This window comes from Jaculus jaculus, chromosome 13, assembly GCF_020740685.1.
Source record: "Jaculus jaculus isolate mJacJac1 chromosome 13, mJacJac1.mat.Y.cur, whole genome shotgun sequence".
Classification (NCBI taxonomy): domain Eukaryota; kingdom Metazoa; phylum Chordata; class Mammalia; order Rodentia; family Dipodidae; genus Jaculus; species Jaculus jaculus.
Window position 1 is genome coordinate 59,125,735 of NC_059114.1, and position 17,473 is coordinate 59,143,207.

The 17,473-nt window shown below is 36.9% G+C and overlaps 1 protein-coding gene across 8 annotated transcripts in view; it reads right to left on the bottom strand.

The window, feature by feature from the left end:
• The window catches only part of Pam (peptidylglycine alpha-amidating monooxygenase), a 192,280-nt gene that overhangs the window by 90,381 nt on the left and 84,426 nt on the right, over positions 1-17,473 (bottom strand). The window lies entirely within an intron of this gene.

Genomic DNA, 17,473 nt, shown 5'->3' on the forward strand with positions numbered 1-17,473 from the left:
TAATTTAATTTTGTTTTTCTTTTTTGAGATGAAGCCTAACATTAATTTCTCCTGTTTCTTTTTCTTTTTTCCTTTCCCTTGGCACTAGTCTGAAACTCCCTGTACCAGGATGTGGTCTACATCCACAATGAGCTGTTGATCATAGAAACCTACTAGACAACCCCAAACAAACAAGACAGATTTCTGTCACAGCACCAGAGGTTAATGGTGAAGACACCATATGCTATTGGCATGGACCATACAGAGACCTGGTTGGAATCTGGAAGAGAGCCAGTCCCCATAACAGTAGCCCATCTAGTTCTGGAAGGTGCTACATGAGCTACCAGGGGAAAGTGGCCAACATCTGTCCAAGCAACTCAAAGTCTAAGCAGGTCAGAAGCAAACAACCTGATGTGATACTCACACAAGTGCAATAGTGGCACACAGCCATGGTGGGTAACCAAACTATTCTTGGATTGGCTAACAGATCCACCTAGTGGAAAGGTAACTGTATCTGGAACTCGGAGATGAGTCAGAATCATATCCAGATAACAATTCTGTTTTTCATTGCCAAGCTCCCACTAATCTTGGGCTATAAGAGGGTCTACACCCTTTAAATTCTCTATAAATAAATAATGGTTATCCCATGTAATTGGTGCTGACTTCACTCTCTGTTGAAGAATCTGCTTCTCCTTTTCAGATGGGAGCTGGACCTGTGGAGATAAATGACCCATCACATTTCACCCTGGCCCCAGCTGAAACCACAGAGGAACTGGGGAAATGAGCAAGCATGCTGCTTTCTTAGTGAATCTGATATCAGAACAAGGGTGATGGAAATAGACACTGAATACACTCAACACCTACCAAAGCCGAGATCCAGAGGTTCCTAAGTGTCCATCACTGAAGTAGACTTAAAATGCACCCAACATGGCTCAGAGAATTTTGTGGGAGAGGGGGCAGCAAGATTGTTAGAGTCACAAGTTGGGACATTTTACACAGAGACATTGCCTCTCCCCCATAACTAACTACTTCTCCAATACTGCATGACCCACAATCCCCATGGGGTTGACCTGTATCCCCAACAAGAAAGGCCTCTTTAGAAAAGGGGCAGGGAGGAGAGAAAGGATGGTACCAACATGTGTTGTTTACAAAGTAAACATGTCCATATCCAATAAAAATAAATTTTATTTATTTATTTATTTATTTATTTATTTATTTATTTATTTATTTGAGAGAGAGAGAATGAGAGGCAGATAGAGGGAGAGAATGGGCACATCAGGCTCTCCATCCACTGCAAATGAACTCTACACATATGCATCACCTTGTGCATCTGGCTTTACATGGGTACTGGGGAATCAAACCTGAATTGTCATACTTTGCAGGTAAGAGCTTTAACCACTGAGCAAGCTCTCCAGCCTGGAATGGGCTTTTAAAAGTAATTTTGTTACTATGTAGCCAACATTTTCATGAAAAAAATAAACAGTTTTATATAGAAATATATGATTAACAGGTTAACTAACAAGATCTACTTGGTTATTGTAGCTAAGTAAAGAAAATATACAAATTACATTTAAACCTTTTATCATCAAATACTAAGTTTACTTCTCTGTCTCAGAAAAATAATATATAAAGTTTTCCTTGAGTCATAACTTTAAGTGAGTTTAAAAAATAAGAATGAATAATAATGATGAGTTATGAGCACATTTATATCTTAATTTTGCCTGTGCATTTACAAATGGGAAAGATAATTGAATATAATATAATTCTTTATTTCATATGAAAACAAACTTTTGAGTACAGGTTTTCTTCATTATATTGCATGTAATTTAATAACTATGTCTGGGGTGTATGCCTTTAAAAATGTGATACCCTTACTGAGAAATATGTGAGTATCTCCACTGAGGAAGGAGAGTGGTGATGATAACACCGTTAAGATCAGGTGAACTACGAACTCCTAGGAGTCACTTAATTAACTTAGGTGATTGGAAGAAACATTTGTCATGTGCCCGAAAGTTTCATTTATGTTAAAAGGTCACCCAAATACTACTTATGGAGAAATGTGTATCATCCAGGCACTGTGCTGGAACTGGAATAAAGTGAAGAAGGATCTTTTCTGGTTTCCTGCTTTGGCAGTGCTTGTGCTTGCAAATGGGGATAGTGGAGTAAGAGGTAGGGAGAAACAAATCACCAAATGCAGCAACAAGCAAGGGTTAGAAAGTGTACGCAATAAGACAGTGTGAGAGCAGACAGCTATTTTATCCACCGAAATCGGAGAAGAAGAAACATGTATGAACAAATTCCTCAATGAAATGGGGTCCATGTTAGGCACTGCCAGGCACAGGCTGGAGGCTTCAGGAGAAGGGCCTGAGCTACGAGGCATGACTAGGGGCCCCGGGGATACAGGGGGCCACTCCCTCTCCAAGCCCAGCACACCTGAGCTTAGGCTTTACCCATAGCCCGTGACCTCTGGCCAGTTGCGGAGGAAACTCCTTATCAGCCAACAGTCTTCACACAACCCATCCCCCTGGGACCCTCTTCTCACCACTCTGTAGATCTCCCTATGTGCTGGAATGAATATCTGTAGGCATTGGCTAGCAACCTTTCAATCCACCAATCCCTTAGGACTCTCTTCATGCTCCAAACTGCTTATCAACCCATTTCCCTGAAAATATATGAGCTGTTCACTGCCACAGCCTCCCCAAAGTGGTTCTTTCATCACGCCGCCGCTCAAGACCCTGCTGGACACAGTTGCCTGGTCGCCTTTGGAAAACCGCAGCCCCGAGGATCTAGGGACCCACAGGCCCTGGAGGTGAATTTTCCAGGTAAAAGCAAAAGTCAGGGTTCCAGAACTTGACATACTTATGGGACAAGAGGGCAAGATAGGAGAAGCTCAGTGAATGTGGGCGGTGTCAGGGACTGTGACTCCACAGTACATGCACAGTGTTCAGAATCTGGGTTTTATCCTACATGTGATGAAACCTTGCAATGAGTGGAATAAACATGTGAAGTACCCAACTAGAACAGTGCATGTCACTTATGCATTACTCACTATTAATTTCTGAATGTCAGGTTTTGTAACTTTGGTGGTTGGTTCATTGTACTTGAAATAGAACCCAAGACCTTGTGAATCCTAGGCAAACACTCTAACACTGAGTAACATGGCTATCACAATGGATTTTTCTATTTTAATTACATGACATCAAAGTGGTAGCTCTATGCACACAGTTGACATTCAAGCACAAGCTCATCGTGCTGTAAGACTTTTCATTGTAGTTTTTCTTGAAAGAATCAAGTTAATCATTACTTGTTTCTACAGTGAAAATTGTATATTCATTCTGTATCATGACTTTTAAAAGTGGAATCGGAGAAACTAGTAAATAAATTAAAACATTTAAGGAACTACTGAAGAAGCATAATTAACACTAAGAACTGCCACAAAGTAAGGATAGTCATAATGTTACTCATAGCATCACACCAGGTAGGCATTGTTAAACATAAGAAACTGAATTCTCTTCCTATTAGACAATGTTTATTCAAAGTGTTCAGGTTGAGTAAGTTTTCTAAGGAAAAATATAAAAATATTCTGAACCACTTTAAAAAATTTAAAGATGGGCTGGAGAGATGGCTTAGCGGTTAAGTGCTTGCCTGTGAAGCCTAAGGACCCTGGTTCAAGACTCGATTCCCCAGGACCCATGTTAGCCAGATGCACAAGGGGGCGCAGGCATCTGGAGTTCGTTTGCAGTGGCTGGAAGCCCTGGTGCATCCATTCCCTCTCTATCTGTCTCTTTCTCTCCCTCTCTCTCTGTCACTTTCAAATAAATAAATAAAAAATGAACAAAATTTTTTGTTAATTTAAAGATATTTATAATCTTTTATAAGAGATGTTTCTAAGTAAATCTTAGACATGTCTTTGTAATTCTTGCTTCCCTGTTTAGAACTTCAGAGATGAGTCACAGCGTTATCACACTACATAGCAAGGTCAGACAACTGGTTTTTCCTTTTTTTTTTTTTGGTTTTTCAAGGTAGGGTCTCACTCTGGTCCACCTGACCAGGAATTAAGTATGTAGTCTCAGGATGACCTCGAATTTACAGTAATTTATGGTAATCCTCCTACCTCTGCCTCCAAAGTGCTGGGATTAAAGATGTGTGCCACCATGCCCAGCTGTTTTTTTTTGAAATCACAAATATTTATAATATACATATTTATATACATATTACATATATCCTATTGTAAAGACAAAAATATTGTACAATAAGAACAAAACAGTCCAACATCAAACTGCCACAGATGAGGAAGAACACATTATAGAGAAAAACACATGTACTCGGACAAAAGGTACCATGAGGTGTTATAGTGAAACCTCAGCTGTAGTGTGCTGAGTTTTGTCTTAAAAAATGCAAATCTTGTGGCAGGTACATACACACAGAGATAAAGTAAGACCTTTGCTTGTTTCATAAAATAGCTCCAGCAATCAAAATATACAAAAGGAAATTAAAAACCATAGTTGAGAACTACACTCTACAGTTTCTGAGTAATGACTAAAAGAATTTCTTCCATCAGATTTGTTTGGTCAATTTTGTGCATTGTTTCCAGGAATTTATGCATAATGTGGTGTGTGTATAAATCTTAATGTTTAAATTAGGGGAATAATAATTTAGGTTACTCATCATTACTTCACCTTGAGTTGGTATAAATATAATTTTATTAACTTTGAAAATTATTTCATTATGTATGTATATAAAGAAATCATCTTTCACCTCTAAAATCTAGATTTGACTAAACATACACACACACACACACAAGCACAAGGGTAACAACTTGGAAAGGAAAAGGACCCACAATGTTGGAAGAAGAGATGGGGGAAGTGAAAGGTTGTTGAATATAAGAAAAGTACAATGGCATGTATGTATGAAAATATCATAATGAAACTTGCTGTTTTATACACCAATTTAAATTAAAAATTTACAATAACAATAATGCTAATCTTGAAAAACATGTTCTATATAATTGATGAATATCTGGTTTGACTGTTCTAACAGGGCTACACTTTGAAAGTTACCTCAAACGCTTCTAAATATTAGTCATATACATTTTAGGAATGACTGGCCTATGACTTTTCATTGATTCAGTACTCCAAAATTGAACATTATAATTGTAAATAAATTGTAAATTATGACTTCTTCTTGTATAGCTTTCTATAGTTTGGCCTAAGACCCTACAGGCTTACATGTATACATAGTGAAAGTCCTAGTGAAGTGATCTGAGGCCCTGGCAGGGTGATCTGAATCAGGGACATGCTCTTGGATCCAGATCAGTAGCTGTAGCAGGTACCAGTGTTAATTAGAAGACATTTTATCTACAGTATTTGCTACCAAAATTATAACCTTTTAGCTCCAACATGATCTTTAACACAATGATGCATTATTAATCTCATAATCTCTGCTGATCTTCCCTCTGATGAATCCAGAGACTTCATCTAGTTTTACATATTTCACTGTTGACTTGTGGTACACTCTGACTTCATCTGTCCTTCTGTTGCAATGTGGACTGAGCCACAAGATATGAGTACTCATAAAATTTAATTCATTTTACTTTACTAGGCTATATACAACATTGGTTCTGACAGGTATCATCATAAAAATGGGAAGTACTTAAAAAGTTTGCTAGAAAAAAGAAAACACATTGGCTGCTAATATGCTACATATAAAACTTAAGAAATGCCAATTTGATTGTTTAAGCAGTGCACAGAAATGGGACTCAGAATATTAAAATCTTACACACACACACATATATGTATATGTGTGTATATATATATATATATATATATATATATATATATAGTTTTATTTAATTATTTGAGAGAAAGAAAGAGGCAGACACAGAGAGAGTGAATACAGGTGTACCAGGACCTCCCGCCACTGCAAATTACAAACCCATGTGACACTTTGTACATGGGGCCTTGTGCAGGTGCTGGGGAAATTAAACCCAAGTCTCAGGCTTTGCAAGCAAGTTTTTTTCTTTTTTTAACCACAGAGCAATCTCTCTAGCTTCTCAAAAGCTGAAAAATTGGTTGCAAATTCAGTGGGAGAAAATAGAGATAAGAGAAGAAGGAATAGATGGAAGAGTTAACCCATGGCAGGAAAATTAAATCTACTTGCTTAAGACAAGATAAGAAGAGCAGTGAATTAAAAACTAAAATGGACTAAAATTAATTTGAATGAATGAAAGGCAGATGAGGAAACAAACTATTCCTCCAGTGCATATTTTAGTATAAATAATGTATATCTCCATGTGATGGTTCTGCTGGAGATGAAGCTTGCCATTTAATGTATTTCAACCATACAGTCATTTGACACTATTAAAATGACGTGTCTAAAATAATCACCAGGGACTGGGGAGGTTGCTCAGTGGTTAAAGCTACTTGCTTGTAAAACCCGTGGATCCAGGTTTCAGTTCTCCCGTGTAAAGCCACATGCAAAGGTACACATGCATCTGTGATCCCAAGGTGCCTATGACAATGCGAGGCAGAGTCAGGATAATTCAAAGTCTGTGCTCAGCTAGTCTGGCAGTTAACTGCAGCAACAAGGAGCTTTGACTTAAAGAAAGTGAAGCCCAGACATCTGAAGTTATCTTCTCACCACCGCACATGTGCCATGGCATGCACACACATTCACACAAATAAATGAATTTTAGAAAAAGATCATTATCTTTCACCTCAAAACTCAAGGATTTCTTTCATCTCTTATGAGTATGATAGAGAAGTTCAACATTTGGGAGATAACTAGTAGTGTTCAATTTTACAGCGTAAGACGCTAGTGTAGAAATGAGATAGCAAGTGACGCTATCAAATCTAGCTCAGCACTAGATTTGGAGCATAGGAAAAATTCCATTACTGGTATGTTCATCATTCTTTTTATTGGTATATTTCAAAAAAATTGGTATATGAATGTTTTACTTTGAAGTAATGAATTTTCAGTTATGAGCCTGGAATTTCTTTCATAGACAAAGTGGAAATACACTAGGTTTGTCTAATATAGGACTAGAAGGAAGGGGAAAAGGAAATGTGGGATACAAAATAGTAAAGAGATAGTTAAAGGAATTATACTTGAAATTTGTTATGTCAAGAGTATTATATTTAAAAGATTCGAAAAAGCCAGGTGTGGTGGTGCATGCCTTTAATCCCAGCACTTGGGAGGCAGTGGTAGGAAGATCACTGTGAGTTCGAGGCCACCCTGAGACTACATAATGAATTCCAGGTCAGCCTGAGCTAGAGTGAGACCCTACCTCGAGACACAAAAATGAAACAAACAAACAAACAAACAAACAAAAGATTCAGAAAAGTCTGAAATAGGCAGAAACAGAGGAGAGTCATCATTGAAGTAGAATGTAAGAAGTAAGATAAATACTAAGGTCCATCTAACATTAATGTCCTAAATAAAAGGCCATTAAACTGTGAAGAAAGGTGGTAATTCATTGTTCAAGGACCTTTCATGATTTAGTAATAAAGCTGCGCTTACTTAGCCCCAACACCACCTGATTTGTTTTTGTGTGTGTGAATTCTGGACTAGATGTAGTCAGTCCAATAGGATCCTATATTTTCAGAAAAGAGAGTGAAACCATTTATATGTGAATACTGAAATGCTTATTTACACCCATGTTCTTGCAAAAAAATGCTATTCTTTTGAGTTAGCTCCACTTATTCTTATTTTAGTTTTCTTACTCCAAAGTGAATCAGTCTACTCAATGAGTTGTTCTCCAAGTTCACATTCTCTCAAAGTTACACCAGTGAATGAATACCAGAATTTTGCCTAATAATATTCTGTATTTACAGATAATTGTATTCAAGGCATCTGTGGTAAAAGGTCATTTCATGACTTTCTTCTTCACTGATGGATAAAGTGCAGCCTAACAGATTTCAAGATATGGAGACAAAATTATTCACTGGATAGGTATCAGATGCCATATTCCATTATACTGTCATGTGTATGTGTGTGAAACTTCAGTAATGATGAATTATTAATAGTAAGTGGAAAAGTAAAATGAAGCATTTGTAAAAAGAAACAAAATAATGAAGCTTAACAATACTTTACATGAACAGAACATGAGATGGTACTGCAAAACTGGTGGCTGAGTGGTAAGACTTAAAAAACAAACTGTAGTCAGGTAATGAAATAAAGTATCTCCAGGCACTGGGTGAGACTTGAAAATAGCATTCTGTCAGAACCTAATCTTGAAGAAGATGAAAACTGGATGACCACTTCACAAGAGCTCCAGCTTTCCTATTCTGAGAAATTGCTCTCCTCTGCTTAGGCAGAGATGTATAACCACAGCAAGGTATTTCATGAAATATACAGACTCATAGAATTCACAGTTGAAAGGGACCCTGGAGATGAAGGATTTTGACTCCTGCACTTTTACAGACAGGGAACAAGAGGCTGTAGAGATTAAGGGCTTTGCCCAAGGCACTCAGGTAACTGGTGACATCACTGGGTATCAAATCCAATCCTACAATGTTAATGTTAAATAAACTTATCTCTTGAAAAGTGGCCTATTTCTTAGTGAATTCCAAACCATTTTCTCTAAAGCTGAAAGAATCCAGCAAGCCTGGATAAGTGACCAGTGTGTACTTAAAGACATCCACTTAAGCAGGAAGTTCCATTCTCTTAATGGGAATTGAGTGCAGTGGATATGATGTTATCCTTTCCAAACTATGTAGCTTGCTTTTCTAATAATAGCATGTAATTCCTGCTTGGATTCATAGCTAAGTAGTAAAGTAAGCCTGTGGAATAATGCATGATAATAACCTATTACATCTTTGGATCTTAGAAGTCTGCTAGCCTGTCCTCACTTTCTCTCTAGAGATAGCCCTCTTTATTCCATGAGATCATCTTGTCTTGGTTGTTTCCTCCTTCAGCAAAAGAATAGGTGAACCATTGATGTTGAGAGAACTGGCGTATTGTTATAAACTATATCCCAGTAATCGGAAAAGTCCTGTAGAAAGAGAGTCATAGTGGGGATTTCAATTCCCTAAGCTCTATTAAGAAGGTAACAGAGAGGATGCATATCCACTTCTTATGATCCTAAGCTACAGTTTTGATAATGGATTCATTCCGTATGGAGCTACTGAAAAAGCATGATTAGGACCACTGACAAGTGGCAAAGAAAGAGAGAAGTGGTATCTTTAACAATTACTTGTTTCAGAAATCATGGAAGAAAATAGCACTGACCTGTATCAAGTCTTTCCACCCTCCCTCCCCAGCATGTAAAGAATTCCTTTCTCTATGGTCTCTCTTTCTTGAACACAAATAAGAATGAATTAAAGATAATTTTTTAATATCATGTACACAGACATTTTAATAACTATTTGGCTCTTGTGCTGTTTTTATCATTACCTTAAAGTTCTTTGTTCTAAATTACTAGCATAGAATTAATGGGACGGATGATGTTTTGCTGAGACAAAATCATAGCTCCCGAGATGATCAAGGGTAGGAGATTATCTGGCAATTAATTTCTAAAGTCAGGGAAAGTTTCATATAATTAAAATTACTTTAAAAATCCCTTAAGAGAATGAACAGTGAGGTCTCTTAATAGACCCAAGACAGCCAGTTTTCTTGGCATGGGATCATATTGCTATCAATTGTGCCATGAGTTTTTAAAAGATATTTCTGTAGAGCTAAGCTGTACTGTCATATAAAAAGGATATTTCCGAACAACTGAAACCCTGGGGCAGAGACCTGAACACAGGCAGAAGAGGTAAACAGGAAATGAACCCAACTAAGAAAATAGTAGATTCATCTTTTGTGCTTAGCCAAGGACAGTGAGTGGCCTGCAGTAGGGAGCCTTGGTTTTAAAGAAGCTAAGAAAGGATTGTGAATGACTAAGTCTCCCACTGGTACTCAAGGAGAAAAAAGGCGGTTATCCAAACTAATGCGAAAATACATATGTGCAAGTCTTTTTTTTTTAATTAGTGATGTTTTTCAAAAATTAATCTGAATCACAAAATTTCTCCTGGAGAATTTATAGTCCTTGGAAGCATATTGTGAAAGTACCAGGGTTTTCCACTTACAGATATATAAACATAAAACAGCCTCCACTCATAAGGCACTGATGCCTTGAGTTGCCACAGGAAATATGCATCTGCTAGGAAATTATAACTGAAACAGGGGCACTATTAACACCTGGCCCAGGTTATGTACAGGTTTTTCTGGGGGCTCCTGAAAGCTGGTTGAGCAGAGAAGCTTTCAGTGCTAAATAAACCAGCACTATGGGAAAAAAAAAAAAAAAAAGCAAACTTCAAACAAGAATTTCTTTTGAAGTTGTCACTGCAGTGAGTTAGCCTCTTTTGATTTTGAATTCACTACCATGGGACTAGAAATTACTAGCTTCCATTTGCCTTGTGGCAAGGAAGAGAAAATGTATTTATCCATTCTTCAAGAAGATGCCTTTTCACAAATGATGGCCTCTGTGCTCCCAGAAGAGATCAAATGGAAGGCAGGAAACACTGACTTCATAATTGCAATGTGAGCAGAGGATATTAGGGAAGGACTAGCATCAGGGCACTCCCCCACTTTTACCCTTTACAGCAGCAAAATGAATCTGCAGCAATGTTTACAATTTATACTGTTTCTTATCTCATTATAAACCTGCTCCAGAGTCATATATCACAAAAGTAAGTTTAAAAGAGAGGACCTACCAATGCTAGGTAAACACATTTATTATTTAAAAAAAGGCACTAAATTTCAAATGTGTTGGTTTTTGAACTCCTTATTGAACCACACTAGGCAGAGAAACAGATCAGAAGGTCAAGATTCAGAAATTAAAAAATAAAAACCAAATACTCTAAAGTAACCACTACTCAAATCAAGAAATAAAAATCCTCTACTTCTGTGCCCTTCCTGAGCATTATGTCTGAAATTGTTACATTATGTGCCCACTGCACATAAACAGTTACTGTCTTCAAGAAACTGTCCTTGGGTGAAGACCACATATATTCAACTAACTTGTCCACAAGCTTCATGGGGTTTGATGGATGGTTTTCAATACAATACAAAGGAATATTTATTTTTAATTTCCTTTTTCTTCTAGCCAAAAGTCCTATCAATCACTCCTTTCTTATCTCTATTTCAGTATGTCATATATTCCTATTATAAAAGCATTCTGAATTTCTTTGTCCACATTCCCAAATATTATATAACCTTCCCATTGAGGCCACAATATTTGAGGAAAAATCCAGGACGCAAGAAGAAAGCACTGAATATAAGAAACCAGGGAAGGAAAAGGAACTTGAGTGTGAATGAAGGAAATCAATTTCATACCACTTAAGCATAAAACTGAAAATGTATTTTTCATATAAAATACTCTATTTTGTATAACATGACAACATCTTAATAATATATAAAAGGTTTATTTTTCATGATCTTCATAATTTTTACCTATTTTTATAATGATGTGGTCTTTCATTTTTTTGTTTTGCAGCCACATGCTTATGGATGAAAGCAAAGAAACCTGCCAGTTAAACCATCCCACCTTGTTTTAAAAATAGCAAGTTTTGTGTTCTACAAAAACTGTAATTTAATTGGAAAATTTAAAACTCAAACCAGAATTAGTGGCTGCAATCTTTTTAGGTAAGAATGAGTGAACTTGAATAGCTGTTTTCTTAGAGCAATGTAAAAGACTTAGGGTTGCCTATAATAATGATACCAGTGGGAAGAGTGCTGAACTCTTAGGCCCCTCCCCAACTACTCCTCAGCATGCCTCCTTAGCCTTCACGAACTCTCCCCATACTCCTCTGTGCATTCAGCCCCGAGGTGGTAAATACTCAGATTTGAGCAGGGAGCAAAACCAACCCTGAGCTCAAGGGATTAAATGCCAGCAAACAGGACAAGGGCAGTGGCTGCATTTTTCACACAATTGTTTTCAGCAACTTAAAATACTATTTTGGAGGCAGGAGAAATGGCCCAGCAGTTAAGGTGCTTGCCTGTAAATCCTACCTATACAGGTTCGGTTCCCCAGTACCCTATAAAGCCTATGCACAAAGTGATGCATATATCTGGAGTTTGCAGTGGCTTGAGATCCTAGCACATCCATTCTTTCTATCTCTCTGCTTGCAAATAAATAAATGGAGTATTAAAAATACTATTTTGTATTGTTTTGGTTCTTTGTTGAAAAAAATTAATCAGAAACATATAATTTACATGTAATTATGTATGACCATAGTCTTTGGTATTAAGTAATGTACTCTGAACATATAGTTCATATATTTGATTTATTTAACTTTCTATTATCTAATTTGTAATGGGGTACAAAGGTTAAGGTAATATTTGCAAAGCACTTTTAGGTTAAAAATACTACACAAATACCAAGTACTAGTATTCTATTCATGGAAAAATATTGAAATTCCTCACAGATATTAAGTACTCAAATTTCTTTATCTATTAACAAGTCTTTATATTTCAACATAAATTGTCAGTGTAGAAGGGTTGATGATTACTGAAAAAAATTTTATTTTACTTTCAGTAACGCAAAGAAAGGAACCCTAGAAAAGCATCATGCTGGGGAACTAGACTTAGAAGAAAGACTTATGGTTTTCCAAGATGGAGAAAAGAACAATTATGCATTGAGAACAACTGTACAGTTGGTGAAAGGTATCAAGGACAAAGTGACTTAAATGGAAGAAACAGGTCAGAAGGTCTCTTCCAGGCCTAGGGAAAGTTTGATTTTATTTTTAAAATGTAATATCCTATAAATGTTATTAAATATTAAGATTTTAATTGTTTTCATTGAATGGTTTTAAAGTCATATCCATAATTAGGGTGTCCTTTCCATTTTACATGTGAAGCAGTCAATTAACCAGCACAATAACTGGAATAAGTAGTAGTAAATGAGAAAGAGGGTGTGTGAACCCTGAAACCACTTTCTAATGACTTTCCCCTTTTCCAGAACTACTAGAACAGACATAATACATAATGGCCTTGAGGAAGGCATTGAGGATGAAAGGAGTCAGAAATCTGATGGAATATGTGTGGTCAGTCAAATAGAATGCCAAGGTCAGTACAGTGAGGCCCTTGAGTTAGCATTCTTTTCTTTAACATGTTGGGGGGGGGCGGGGAACAGACAGAGAGAGAGGAGAGAGAATAGATATACCAGAGCCTTATGCCACTGCAAACTTTGTGCATATGGCTTGAACCCTGGTCACCAAGCTTTGTAAGCAAGCACTTTAACCAATGAATGATATCTCCACCCCTGATTTAGTATTCTTAAAACTAGACTATACCCCTTAAATTTTGTGTGACTCGATGGGCAACAAGCTTTATTTCTTCTGTTAATTACTCTTAGTTACAAATTCAACCATATTCTGTATTGATTTAAATGGAAATAGTGGATTACTATTGTTTTCAAACTCTGACCAGCTTGAAAACAAAGTTAATAATTATGAGTGATTTAAAAAGGCATGACTTGTAAAAGAATGAATGAAGACAAAGTGGAGGCTTCTTAAAAAGAAACTACAGATAAATATTAAATCTATAAAACTACATTTAGAAATGACCCCTGCTCTCAGATATCACTTAAGTTAAATACTCTATCATTCCATGCAGAACTGCTTCTTCTAAAAATCCATGCACTAAAAGATAGAGAACACTGGGAATATATCCTTCAAAAACTGATGCTGTAGTGTGCTTTACATAACTTCCTATAACAAAATGAATGGAAGAGTGATTCCTGATACTAAATGGGCATACTTTGGTATCAAAATAAACAGGTGTCCAATAGAATGAGCTACATGAATAAGGATCACTCAGTCTTCTAGAATGAAGATGATTAACTAAGTGCAAATGCAGGCGCCTGTGAATCAGGGAGCTCACATTTACACAGACTGGCAAGAGCGATACTGTGGGGTAATGGGCTGCTTGTGGATCATTTCAGAGGTACTGAATAGTCTTAAATCATTCACATGACTCACATCAAGCTGTGTACAATGAGCGCTATAGCAAAATAGAAAGAATATCCAATTATGATTCTTCTGAAATCAGCGGGATTATCAAGCAACCTGATTTAGATATGATTCTACAGGATTGGAAATAGAATATCACCCACACACCCAAATGAAAAGGCACAGATGAGATGAGGTAGACCATTTGTATCGTTGTGAATATTCCACCTACTGTGAAAGTGTTCACTCCCCTCTGCTAGCTAATTATCACTCAAAGAACTGTTAAAAATATTGGCTCTGTAAGGTACTGGTTTTAGAGTTATGGCATAAACTCTGGCATGTATGCAAACTAAATATCCAACAGAATTATTTTGATTTCAATAGCATGGGTTAGTCACTGTATCATTGTAGGCAATGCATGTAACCTTATAGCATCAATTTTCATTTCTGCCAGGTGGCAGGGCAGGGATAGGCGATCCCTTCTAGTTACTACATTCTTGATCTATGATTTGTTCTTGTTCTCTGTGTTTTAAAGTGATCAATTTAAAATGAAAAAGCATACAACACATGCGATCTAGTGGTCTTATGATTTTCTTTCGGTAAGAAAGTTAGTTTCTACTTTGACAAGCACTCTTACCATATGTTTCAACCTCATTCTTTCATTTGAAAAGACATATGGAGCTATGGAATTTTGTACAGGTAGAATGTTATTTCTTTGTTAATCATTTTTCTCTGAGAGTTCTTTTCATGGCCCTTCATTCCCTCCATGTACTGTTTACTGCACATATTTCATTTAATTTTTTTAAAATGGAAAGGATTTAACTTTCTTTGATATGCCCTTCCAAAAGGTGTGCCTTGGTCAAGTGTGAAGAGAGATTTGTACACTTGAACCTGAGTGCCTGGAAAGAGGATTGCCAAGTCCCATATGCACTGTAAATGGCTTCAAGTATAGCATTTTAAAAGGCACAGATCAGGGCTGGAGGGATGGCTTAGCAGTTAATGCACTCACCAGTAAAGCCAACGGACCGCTGTTTGATTCCCCAGGGCCCACGTAAGCCAGATGCTTAAGGGGGCACATGCTTCTGGAGTTCACTTGCAGTGGCTGAAGACTCTGGCACACCCATTCTCTCTCTCTCTCTCTTTCTCTCTCTCTCACTCACATACACACATGCAAATAAATAAAATAAAAAATTAAAAGGCATAGACCAAGTCTTGTGTATAGATTGAGAATAATATTATACTCTCTTTCAAACTTCTAAGTAAAAGAAAGTGTAAGAATAACCAGACAGTAATTAAATGCCTTTTCCTCTCTCAAAGTTCTCTTTTCTTAAGAGAATTGAGATTTAATTAAATGTATTTTGGCAAATGCAAATTATTCTGTGCGTGTTCCTAGCCCCAAGAGATTGCCTTAACACACCTTCAGTACCAGGGGGAAAAAAAATTGAAGGAGAGACTTCAATCCTTACTATATTTGAGCACCAGTTGTTAAAGTTTAGTTTGTATACAAATAGATCAGAGAACTCATTAAAATTTCAGAATCCTGAATCTATACTAAAAAGATATGCACATGTATACTCATGTATTATGGTTTATACTGACCAAATATATAGTGCATGATTCAGTCAATAAATACACAGCACTGTGTTACTTTCTTAGAAGAAGGTGAATCTCATGTAACTGTTTCCTTGATTTTTGCTGAACTTTTTTGTAACTTGTCTAATGGCTGCAACTGACCAGTCCTAACCAGGGTGTTTAGCAGAATACCAAGCAGATATTTTTTATTTCTTGAAACAATAAAGGTATATATTTATGAGACTAACTCATTACCTACTGTGCTAACAAGGCACCTAAAGGTATATATTTAAACTGCATTTGCTCTTCATTGATGTTAGCACACTTTTTACTGGACTGGGTATGGAGACATTGAGATAATATTTCTTTACTTATTTTAGTCATTCACAATAATCTGCACTACTAGTATCTTTTTCATCATCTTATTTCATTGAGTTGGCAATAAAAAGAAGAATGCATCCAAGATTGACTTCAATTTGTCAACTTCCATGGTGTAAATGTTCACAATATGGCTGACTTCTGAGACAGACTTTTGTGGTGTTTGCACAGCATAGAAATAGCAGATATAATTGATTCCAAGAATAGAGATAATAGAAAAATATAGTAATATAAAAGAGGTGATAGTTTCCAGTGTTTATTGCTTTAAGTTATGGGTATATTAAACAATCAGCTCATAGAATATGAGCAAATTACATGTTGGCTCTTGTAAGTGTTTTTATTTTATCTTTTTTTTATTATTTTTTAGTTTTTCAAGGTAGGGTCTCATTCTAGCCCAGGCTGACCTAGAATTCACTGTATTGTCTCAGGGTGTCTTGTAAAACTTTATGAGCCCATGCCCCCATTCTGTGTGTGGATCCAGGTCTACTTTGAACAGACATTTTTATTTTCACCAAAGGAGTCTGGTGTAAGTAGTCAGATCAGAGGTTCTTGATCTATACTATGTACTTTAGAGGTAAGTCTATTCAGATCTTCAAATTAATTCTAATCCTCTTAATGAGATTTTTCTGAGGGATTCTTTTGTTTAAGAAAAACACAACAGAAAAAGCATGGAAAAGCATAAGAAGCTTATTTATTCACTGTGAATGGTAAATGGTGAAATCTGTTTTGTTGGGTAGTTCAGTGAGATCTATTAGGGTTTGAATGCCTCATGGCTCAAATCTAGTATTTCTAAATATCTGACCTGGAGTAAGACTATATGGTTACATAAAACATTATATAAAACCTTAAGATGCAGGGCAGCATTTTTATAATAAAAAAAAAAACTAGAAAACTCTACCAGAGAGTAGGATGCATAAATTACTCTATGTGGTGGCTTGAATTAGGTATCTCCCATAAACTCATGTGTTTTGAAGACTTGGTCCCCAGCTGATGGCAGTTTGGGAGATGGAGCCTTCCTGGAGGAGGTATGTTATGAGGGGAAGGCTTCTGGTTATTACAGCCAGCTCAAAATTTGAACATTCAGCACTGAATGTGAGTGGATTTGGTTTGAGATGATGCCCTGAATTCCCAAAGTGATGTATTGCATAATTTTGTACCCTGAATGCCTTTCATAAATGTTAGAAACTCTTATTTCTAAGTCATAACTGCTCTGAAGCATGTGGACAAAGGAGTGTCTACATCACAGGGTGTTAGCAAATCAGAAATGGGAGCTGCAGAGGGAAAAAAAAAAAGGAGACATAGTAGATGAGTAGCGAAGACAGAGAAAAGGGAAAATAAGGAAATTGTACCCTTCCTGGAACCACATATCTGTTTGTACTGGGGATAAGGCTGGCGTAGCCAGGGCTAGTGTTTCTGGAACAAAGAACTTGGAAACAGCATGTTGGGAGGGGACTAGGATTACTGGACCTTGGTTATGCCGGGTCCCACACATGCAACCTCAGGCAGGTGCCGGCCATGTCTCACTTTCAGTTGCAGAGCCTTCTTGGTTTTTAGAAACCTCAGCTGAGGAAGGGAGAGAATCAGTGACATTGCCACCACAACACAATTCTAAA